We start from the raw sequence: 10845 nt of genomic DNA on the forward strand, positions 1-10845 counted from the left end.
AGGTGCCTCCCCTCGGCTGTATCCATAGCTGTATCACACTCACAACTGGTTCCCATCCAGGCCCCTCGGGCTCTGAAGCTGCGGCAGGCACCACAGTGGGAGCTAGAGGTAGCTCTTGAGGTGGTTCAGCATCTTCTTCTGAGGTTGGGGCTGTCGGTCCAAGAAGAGAAAGTATCAATCCAATGATTGACTTTTCATGTCCCTCCTAAATCAAGGAAAATTTCCCCACCATTCAATGTTCTCTGAGTCCAGGAAGCAATCCCTAGAGGGTCTCCCCTGATAGCAGGTCATGGGCACAGGGATCTGAGGCTACTCCTTACTCCCGGCCCACCAGATAACGCAGGCCAGCTCTGGGCGGCCTCCGCTGTTCCCTGCACAGGTCTATATCAGCCAGCCCCTGTCCTCCTCAGATCAGCATCTCTCTGGTTCTCCTCCCTCTACACCTCCCCCTGCTTGTGCTCTTTTCCCTCTAATAGATAAATAAAATCCTAAAATAATACATAAAAGCTTGAGCATCAAAGTGAACCTTGAGGCCTTCAAGACCTGGCCAGAAACACCCTCCTGTGTGTATTTCCTTGTCATCTTTCCTCTTGTGCTGATGGCATCAGAGGTGCATGTCATCCCAAGGAGGGAGAGGGCCGATGGTGGAGAGACTCTGGGCTCCTGAAGAACACAGAAAGGATATCAGTCTCCAATCTGAAGATCCACTCAGCACTGTCAAGGGGGGGGACCTCTGTGGTGACAGGCTACCAAAACCTGGGGAGATACATGGTCATTCAGCGTAATGTAATATAGCTCCATACAGCATGTTGAAATGACCAAGTTCACTTGAATAGTGATCAACCTAAAACCTTTAAAGGGGACCTAAGAGGCACCTGGCTTCCTCAGGCACTAGGAAACTTGATCACAGGGTTATGAGTTTGAGGCCCACATCAGGCACAGTTAACTTAAAAAACAAAACAAAAGGCTTACACAGGACTAAAATCAGTGAGGCTCAAACAACGGAGCTGGTCTGTGCTGGGATAGATCCTGTCTCCCGTTCATTCAGCCACTGGGCACTGCACACTCAGATGGTGCCAGGGCTTATCAGCCCAGCTGGTTCTCCTCGTGAGAGCTCCGGGTCTAGAGCAGAAGATGGACAGACGAGAAACCAAAATGTGAACGGGAAAAGCGATTGCTCCACAGCAAAAGAGCAAGGGACACAACTAAGGCCCGAACTCCACCCGGTGAGGGGTATGACAAGGCTGTGCTGAGATGACACGGAGAATTCCTGTGGGAGGAAAAGAAGGAGACAGCCCTGCAGAAATGCGAGTGCATTCCACCTGGCGGAGGGCACCATGGAGCAGAAGACTGGAGGTTAGAAAGGGGGCCAGGGTGGCCAGAGAAGCTGAGGAAGGACCAGAGTGGGAGGGGAGGAGGGCCAGGGCCCGGGAAGTTGGTCAGTATCAGTGCCCTTCTCCCAGGGCTTGTGACCGCACTTCCCCACACTCAGTGGCTGAACCCACAAACGATGCCTCGTGGTCTCAGGGGATCAGGAATCCAGCAGTGCTCCGCTGGGGGCTCCTTCCAGAGTCTCTCCTTAAACTGGGCTGCTGACAACACCAAGGGAGGATCTGCTTCACTGAGAACCTGAGCGCAATCAGGGGCATGGGCCAGATACAGCCCATCTCAATGACCTGACTTCCGTCTGCTCTGGGCCCACAGGGCTGGGCCATGGGCGTATGTCTGGGTCATGGTTCAACCTAGGAGCTTGTGCTCCAGTATGAAGATTGGAGAGAGAACATGGATCCGAGTCAACATGGGGCTGGGCAATGAGTTTTCGAACGAAATCTCAGAAGGGCCTTTGGGTCACGTGGCCACGTTCTGTGACATGGAAGTGAATCACCAAGTCCGGACCACACTCTGGGGAGGGGTCACACAAACATGTCTACAGAGGAGTTGGGGAACCAATGGAGCCCCCGAAGGGAGACTGTGAAGATCCCTGAAGTGTCCGGGCCTTGCCCAGAATCAGACTGGTAGGGATGCTTAGCAGGCTTGAACCCAGCTCTTTGAGTGTCCTCAAAGTTGGGGTCCTGGATGCAACCTAGCCATTCACTAGGGGCTCTGGAAAAGTTTTTCTGGAAGGAAGTGGCTGTTGGCCTGGAAATGTTATCGAGCTGAGGGTGATCATGGTCTCCTAGATAGGAGACATATGCCCAGGTTCTTGTCTGAGGAGGATCCCGGGTCATGACGACCCACTGGATGGACCACCATCTGCATCACACCCTTTGGAAAGGAGAGAATGGCCTGCATCCTGGGATAGGTGGTCTCTAGGGGTAAGGGTACATTCTGACAATCAAGGGCCAAGACTCCAGTCCCTTCATTAGGGTTTGCATTGAAAATGCAAAGCCTAAGACCTTGGGAACTATTACCCAGCCCTCTGTAAGTGGGGCTGTCCTCTTCTGGGACTCCAGAATGTGAGCACCGATGAACATATGTGTGCACACAGGAGCGAGTGTGCTGGTGCACACAAACACACACACCCCAGGAGGGACTGTGGGGTGGGATCTGATTAGTAGCAGATTCCAAGAAGTTGACAGGAGGGAGGAAATAGGGTGGGAGGAATTTCCTACCTGTGACAGCACTCCTCTAACATCATAGCTATTATCCAACCTATGCCTGTGGACATCTGCTAGAAAGACATGCTGGAATCATCCATATGTGACAAGAAGACCATCCCTGTCTGCCACAATGGCTTCTCTAGGGTTTGAACCAGGTAAGAATAGAGACTTGTGTCAGAAACCAGGTGTGTTTGCAAGCTGGGGCCCTGGCTGCTCCCAAACCTTCCCTGGCGCCCTGTTCCGAGGGGTGTGTTGGGGTCACTGTGTACAGATAAGATGTGTCCTTACATGCCGAAGGGGGAAGAGGAGATGGCAGACGGGAGCACTGTTCGTGTAGGGGTCCAACCAGGAGTGGGCCCCGATAGGGCATCTCAGGAAGTGATGTCACTGCCTGGATCACAAAGGCCTTCAGAACTTGGAACCCCTGCAACCAGGCAGCCAGTCTAGTCCCATAGCAGGGTTACTGGACTCAGGACCTAGACACAGAAAGATGTTTTCCTGTTGTGTACCTAGTTTCCGGGGCTCTGGGTACCAGAACCCCCAGGAAAATGACTTGATCCCATGCTGCAGACATTGGCTAAAACCACCCCCACAATGCCGCAGGACCTTTCAAGGGAGACGCCATAAGGTACTTACTACTGAGGAGATTAGGCGATGCCCCCCCCCCCTCTGAACCATCCTAGGGAAGCCCCATGCCTTCCTCTGGAGTTTGAGGGGAGGAGGGATATGTGGGGTTTCCTGCCCATGGGCTGGAGGAGGGTGAGCACAGTGGATACCCTGGTGATCCCTTCTTGTTCACACCAATGTCATGGTGGGCAGGGTGCACAGGGGATTCCTGAGGTGACTCTGAGCTGTGCCAGAGCACATCCAAGGCCCTGAACCTGGGCCACGTTTCTTTCCTTGGGGGAGGGCTCTGCCACCTGGGCTGTGGTGTGTCTGGAATGGAGCGCCCTGGGTCTGAAGACTAGCAAACGCCTCCAGACAGGGCTCTAAGGCCTCCTGCCTGGCTGCCGGGCACTGTCTTTACAGAACGCCCCAGAGGACATGGTGCAGGAGGTGACCGAGGAGATTGCCTGCTCTCCTTCCTCCAAGGACAAGAAGCCGCACACGGCCAAGAGAGTCTGGCGCTGGCTCAGGGTGAGTGCAGGTGCTGGGGAGACCCGACCCCTGGGGCGCCCATGCAGCACCAAGGGCCCCACTTCCTAGAAGCCAGCCTGGCCTCCAAGAGTCCTGTACTCCCGTGAATCTGCATCCCATCTCTTCCCCAAACTGGCCTCATGGTCCTGCCCACGCCTTGGACAGAAGCAGAGCCATTGTCCACATACTTATAGGAGTATCATTAAAGAGACTTTAGACCAGGTCTCATCCCATTGATTTAGACTCCTTTTGCCCTGGCCTAGGCATTTTCCTAACTCGTGCTCCCAGGTGCCCACACTGGCCCAACAGTCCTTCCTCAGCTTCTGCAAGTCTTGCAAATCATCATTTGCAAGAGTTAATTGGGAGACTTTGATCCAAAGGGACATGGGGCCCATGGTACTCTGTCTCTTGCTCTGCACTTTGGTATTGATGGAACACATTGTTGCCCCCCCCCCCCAAAGAAAAGGAACAGGGGCCTCACTGCACTGCACTGCACGGCAGTCCAGAAGGCCAGTCATTGATCACAGCCATGGAGCCCTTTACTGGGGCAGGACTGGATGTAATCCCCTTCTCTGGCCAAGGCACAGTGCTTCATCCAGCAGCCTCCGTGCCTTCTTATCCTAAGCCCTCTCGCCTTAAACATCTCTGTGTTCTCGTCTCAAGAATGGGATATGTTGGGTGCCGGGGTGGCTCAGGGGTTTCAGCCTCTGCCTGCAGCTCAGGTCATGGGTCCTGGGTCTCACAGTCCTGGGATCGAGGCCCACGTCGGGGGCATGGGGTCCTCTGCTCAGCAGGGAGCCTGCTTCCCCCTTTATGTCTGGCTTCTCAGCCTACTTGTGACCTCTCTCTCTGTCAAATAAATAACAAGTCTTTCAAAAAAATAAAAAGAATGGGCTATGTTATCAGAAATCACAGGATCCATGCCACTCATGCAGGGACGAGCTATCCATACTCCGCTCACAAAGGGACCTCAGATACTAGCAAGTTGAGACATCACTTCTTTCAATTCTTTGTATGGATACCAAGAATATTTTCTCTTTGCCTTAAAGGCTTCTTAACTGATTGGCTGATTGATGGATTTGAGAGAGAGACAGGGGGAGAGTGGGGAGAAGCAGACGGAGGGACAGAATCCTAAGCAGACACTGCCCAATGGACACAGCCCTACGAGGAGCGCAGCCTCAGGACACGGAGACCATGACCTGAAGCAAAACCAAGAGCCTTAGTCTGAACCCAATGAGACACTGAGTCACCCGATTCTTTTCCGGACTCTGGGCTCTCTTGTCCCACCTCTTGCAGAAGTCCATGATATCTGGGGGCTCATTCTGCCCTCCTAGCCCCAACCCTCCTGGTGGCCACAGCACTGACTCATGTCTCCTTTGATTCACCTCAGGGGAATAATCGTTCAACCAGGAAGAGGAGGAAGACCTCGGTGCTGATGGCCAAGCGGGCCGACAAGCTGCAGGCCGCAATAGATCACCTGGTGCCTGCCGTCATCAGACAAGATCTACACTGTGTCCACATCTTTCTGGAAACATACCGTCACTTGGCCACCACCCAGGAGGTGCTGGACCTCCTCTTTGCAAGGTGAGCACCCTCCCCTGCCCCTAACTGCTCTGTGGGATTTGGCCAATTCCTGTTGTGAGACTCTGGCAGGTCCCCAAGCTTCCCCAAGCTTCCCTTGCTCCTAACTGGGGCAGAGGTATTATAGGGACTCAGTGGGGTCTTGTAGGGAAAGGACACCTGGGAGCCTGCGCCAGTGGAAAATTCTGCTGGAGGGCCTGTGGGCATGCTCTTTGCTCATTCATGTGCCCCTCATGATGAAGCCTCTGCCTCATCCCTGACTCTCACTATGATCTTGAGCTGGGCTCCTTTGCCACTGAAAGGGAGATGTGAGACTCCTTCTGGGGCCTGTGTCTGGCTGAATCTAGAGCAAGCATCCCTGGGGGTGAGCAGGGGCCAGGCCCACTCAGATGTCGGTGATGGGCTGGTTGGGGCCCTTTCATTCAGCAAGCATTCAGGAAGCCCCAGTAGGTGGAGGCGATTATCTAGGAGCTGAATGGGATCCCGGCACAGAACAGAGAGCACCCCAGGGCTGCAGGCTAGTCGAGGGTCAGAGGGTGAGAGCCAACATCCAGAGATATCTCATGCGATGCCCCCTGGCCTCCTCTAGATTCGGATGTGTTTATTCCAGCTATGATGAGGTCGGCGGACCCCAGGACCAGCGCAACATGTGAGTAAGCTTTGGCTGCTTTAGGAGGGCCTTCCCTCTCCACCAGGGTAGTGAGGGTCCTGTGAGTTCGAAGGGCTACTGGACCTTCAGACTCACCTCGTTATTCTTGCTTTATGGTAAATGTCTGAGAGCTTCTACTGGAAACTGGGAAGGTGCCCTGGGGAGCTGGGGTAGGTGTATGAGCACTGTGGGAGAGCAGAGGGGGTTGGAGGACAGCTTCAACCCCAAAGAGGGTCATGCTCCATCCCTGCCCCCTCCCAGCCCTCTCTCTGCCCCAATTCTGGGACCCAGAGCGTAGGATTTAGGAACCATCGCCCAGCAGTCTGTTGTCACCTGCACGCTGGGTGCTCAAAGGGGGCTCAGGGAGAATGGTGACCCAGTAGAGCCCAGGGAGCAGCAGGCATCCCACACCCTGTGGGAGGTGAGTGTCAGTGGAAACAGACCCACTCTCATGGCACCTAGTGAACGGGCAGAGGAGGTAACGGTGGAGGTATGGGGAGGGTCCTGGGAAGGCCTGGCTAGAGACAGAGTCCCTTTGTTCCCTCCTCGGTTGGATCTTCCCAGAGCAGAGGCGAGTGCAGTGAGGGTAATTAAGAGGTCAGACACGACCCCTCCCCGGGCACATGCAGTTGAATTAAAGTGGCTCGTGGGCAAGGAGACAGACTGAGGAGTGTGTCCAGCTCCCCTAAGAAGTCCAGAAAGGCTCCCCACATTGATCAAGGACTCCCACTCCTAGCGGCTTTTGGCCAGCCTGCCGTGTGGGAGCAGGCCTGTCTCAGGCAGGACTGCCAGGTCGCACGTGGACAAGGAGTCCGATTGGTCTCAGACAGGAGCTGACAGCCCAGGGGCCCAGGTTCCCACATAGGTTCCCTGGGATTTTGGTTTGGATGCGTACCCTGTCCTCTGACTTCTCTGCCTCCATGTCTGTCCCCAGGGCCGTCTATGCCATCCTCAATACCTGGGTGGAAAAGTATCCAGGGGATTTTGTGTAGCCTCTGGAGTTTCCCAGCTTGCATACGCTGCTGACCTACCTGCAGGTCAATGTGCCGGGCTCGGACCTGCAGCGCCGTGCCCAGCTTCTGCTTCCAGAAAGGCAATGCGCTCCTGAAAAGACCACGGAGCCAGAGGCTGGGGGTGAGGAGGACTGGGGGTGACTGGTGTGGGCCTGAGGCAGAGGCAGGGTGGGCCACCCTGAGGAAGCCTCTGTAGATTGTAATTGGGCTGAAGAGAGTGAATCGTCTCAGATCCCTGTCCCCATGGGCTTCCGTCGGGGACACCTTCTAGAGGCTGGGTCTTGAACGCAGGCCACGCTGAGTGGTGGGGAAAGGGAAAAGCAAAAGTTAAGTCAATCAAGCTGATGATGCTTTCTCTTCTTGGAGCTACAGCACCGGCCCCAGAGCGAGATCAGGATGTTTCTCAGGAAGTTGTTCCAGCAGCCACTCTGGCACCCGCTGCACCTCTGGGGCCTGAGCTGGCCCCTGCCATCCCTGCTATGGCTGCTCACTATGGGTTAGGAAGACCAGGGCCCCCCCTGACCCGTTGGGGCCAGGGCAGATGGTCATCAGGGCCCTTGTTCACTTCTCTGCCACGGAAGAGCCACCAGGACTTTTGACTTTCCTGGATGACCAGCAGGGTCCTGCCCCCGAGCTGCTGCCCCTTGGCTCTGTGGAGCAAGCAGGCTAAGCCCCGGAGCAGCAGCTTGTGCTGGCTGCAGCTCCAGAGCATGATTCCCCCTCCCCAGTCATTTCCTTCTTTATCGTATTTGTTTCCTGTGTCCACCTCTATAATTACTTCATAGATGTTATTTCTTAAATAAAGCAGAATTTGAGATTATATAACATTTTACTCGCATCCTTTGCAGTGGGATATGGAGGTCTCATTAGGTCCATCCAGAGTGTTGCACAACCATGTCGTTCCACGACCTTTCCATCACAGAGACACCCGCGCTTCTCATCGCTCACTGCTCTGTCCCTCCCCCAGTCCCTGCAACTACTGCTCTTCTCTCTGTCTTGGCCACTTCACCTCAACTTGGATTTTCCTCTGCCTGGAAAACTACAGTATGGCCTTCTGTGTGTGTCTGCAGAACATAAGAGTGATTCCTCTCTTTTCAAACTTTTTTGAAACGATATAGGTATTTTTGTTTTTCTGAATCTTCTACCAAAACAAACAATGAAACAGCACAACACAAAACAAATAACTCTTTTGTCTGGTACACCGCCAGCTAACTGCAGAGAAAGAACCTCCCTTTTGAGAAAGAGCAGAGCTGCTACCCTGTATGGTGTGCGACGTGCTGGAAAGAGCCGCCGGTACCCACAGAGCAGTGGCCCTCCCAATACCTGGTTGTGTATACTGGTCTGCACACAACACACAACCCGAGGAGTCCACAGAATAGTGACCTTGGACTGATAGACACCCTTTCGATACAGGCAGACCCCCCGAATAGATTTCAGGCTTTTTTGGTCTTTTTCACTACCACAGGACAAGTCAGTAAGTTAGATAATAGACAAATGAATTCCATTCATCCTGGATTTTTCTGCTATTCTTTACGTGAAAGTACTTAAAAAAAAAAAAAAATATATATATATATATATATATATATATATATAGCACTATACAAATGCTAGTTATTACAAATTACATCCAAATGAAGCTAGATGTCCCAGAAACTGGCATTCTTATTATTTATTTTTATTTAAAAAAAATCAGTCATTTTCCTACTTGGCTCAGAATCAGAAAGTTTCATCATAGTTTTGTTTTAGGATTCCTCTAAAGTGATCTAGAAACAAAGACAGTAATACACATTCTTCCAACTTCAATACCGAAGTATATACAACACTCATCAGGAGCTGAAACACTTTCATGAGCAGACAATGACCAACTACAGAATGTCCTGGTGGGTTACAGTCCCGAAGGTGGTGAGAAGACCTACTCTCGGACACCCGTGGTTTGGCTGAAAGAGTCTCTCATGTCCAATGAAAACTGAGTTCTGACATCCTGCCTTTTTAGAGAGAGTTAACAAGATTAAGAAAGGTGTTTTAGAAAAGCTTTTCAAAAGGCCCCACACTTTGACCTGTTTTTTCTGGTGAAAAATGCACACAAAGTCTAAGCATGTACACGTGTGGTAAATGACAGCTTTTCTAAAGCAAGAGCATGAACATCCAAAACTCATGGCGGGTCCACTTGAGCACCTTCTTAATAGTCATGGACAGAATGGCTTTATTCATTTTTATAAACAGATACACCAAGTCTTTTTAGCTTAGTTCTTACTATTAAATTTACCTTTAATAAGGTAAAGGGTTTATTTTTTAAGAATGTTTTAATTTTTTAAAAATTACAAAAAATCTTTTTTACAAACTCATGGCCCGGAGAACAAGACCTGAGCTGAGATCCAGAGTTGGATGCTTAACCGACTGAGCCACATAGAGGCCCCTTAAATTTATCTTTTAAAATATAATAACCTAAGGAAAAAAATACCCTTTTCTTCTATAACTTGATATGCCATTGCCACTTTCATCTCTGACCAGGACCTTCCCCCTCACATGCTGGACGAATGAATTTACTGTGTTCCATACTGAGAAATGTTGTCACTACGATTATTATATGAAACTGCTGAAATGCTCTCAGACCTTGGAAGCCCAAGCCACATGACCCACGACGGGGACCAGCTGGATTCATACTCATTCTCGCTGAAGGTGCCTGGCTGCTCTTCGGTAGCCTGGGCTGCCTCCTCGACAGTCTGGACCTCAAGTGCTTTCAGGACAACAGCAGGGGACGCGGCGCTGGCTTTTAGCATAGCCATGGCCTCACTGTGACTTCACTTGGTCAAATCAATGCTCATTCATATTCAGCAATATATCACCTGTCCAAAGGAATAAACAAGAAAATGAGATGAGCTACCAAGTCATTATCTTCCCTATGCATCCTGTTATTTGTAATTTTTTCACATCTCTGTCATTCTTACGATATCGAGGGAAAAATCCAATTCATGGAAAACATTCCAAAACAACTCAAAACTATAAGATAATTTCATCATATATAGGAAAAAATGTGGCTTGAGGCACTGTGATTTGACTGGAAGTCCAAGTCATTAGACCTCGTTTTGCTAATGTGCAGGACCTGGGCATGTTCATTTCTCTTCTTTGGGCTTCAGTGATTTCTGTAGTTCTTTCCTGCTCAAAAATTATTTGATCTTTTGCTCTTAGAAATGAATTTTTAACATATACTGTTTTAGAGTTACATAGTTTTATAGATATAGTCCTACAGAATTTGCTCAGCGTGAATGTATCAGAATACTTAAAGAGAAGAGGTCCTTGGGTCTACACAAAGAAATGAAACTTGTGATTTGAGCATCTTTTCCTTAAGGAAGAAAAAAAAGTGTTTGTTGCCCTGCCAAGTAATATAATAAAAAAAAAGGGCCACGAGGATTATATAAAAGGTTAGGAAGGAAAAGATGAGTGTTCTATTTTTTAGAGGGTTTTTTCCAACATAAAATAATGCAATGATCTAAATAAACATTAGAAAATAACGGAAAGGGCGCCTGGGTGGCTCAGTGGGTTAAAGCCTCTGCCTGCAGCTCAGGTCATGATCCCAGGTCCTATGATTGAGCCCGCATCGCGCTCTGCTCAGCCGGAAGCCTGCTTCCCCCCACCCACCCCCCGCCTGCCTCTCTGCCTACTTATAATCTCTGTCTGTCAGATAAATAAATAAATTCTTAAAAAAAAAAATGAACGGAAACATCATCAAACTGCAGCAATTTCCCTTCCCATTAGGCATTTTTCTAACCTTAGAGAGAGGTTTTACACTTATATATGGAAGGGACACTTTAGATTTTTAAAAAATCATATTTAATGGAAAATTTGGGGAATATTTGTTACCTTT

This window comes from Mustela lutreola, chromosome 13 (assembly GCF_030435805.1).
Source record: "Mustela lutreola isolate mMusLut2 chromosome 13, mMusLut2.pri, whole genome shotgun sequence".
In the NCBI taxonomy this organism is placed as follows: domain Eukaryota; kingdom Metazoa; phylum Chordata; class Mammalia; order Carnivora; family Mustelidae; genus Mustela; species Mustela lutreola.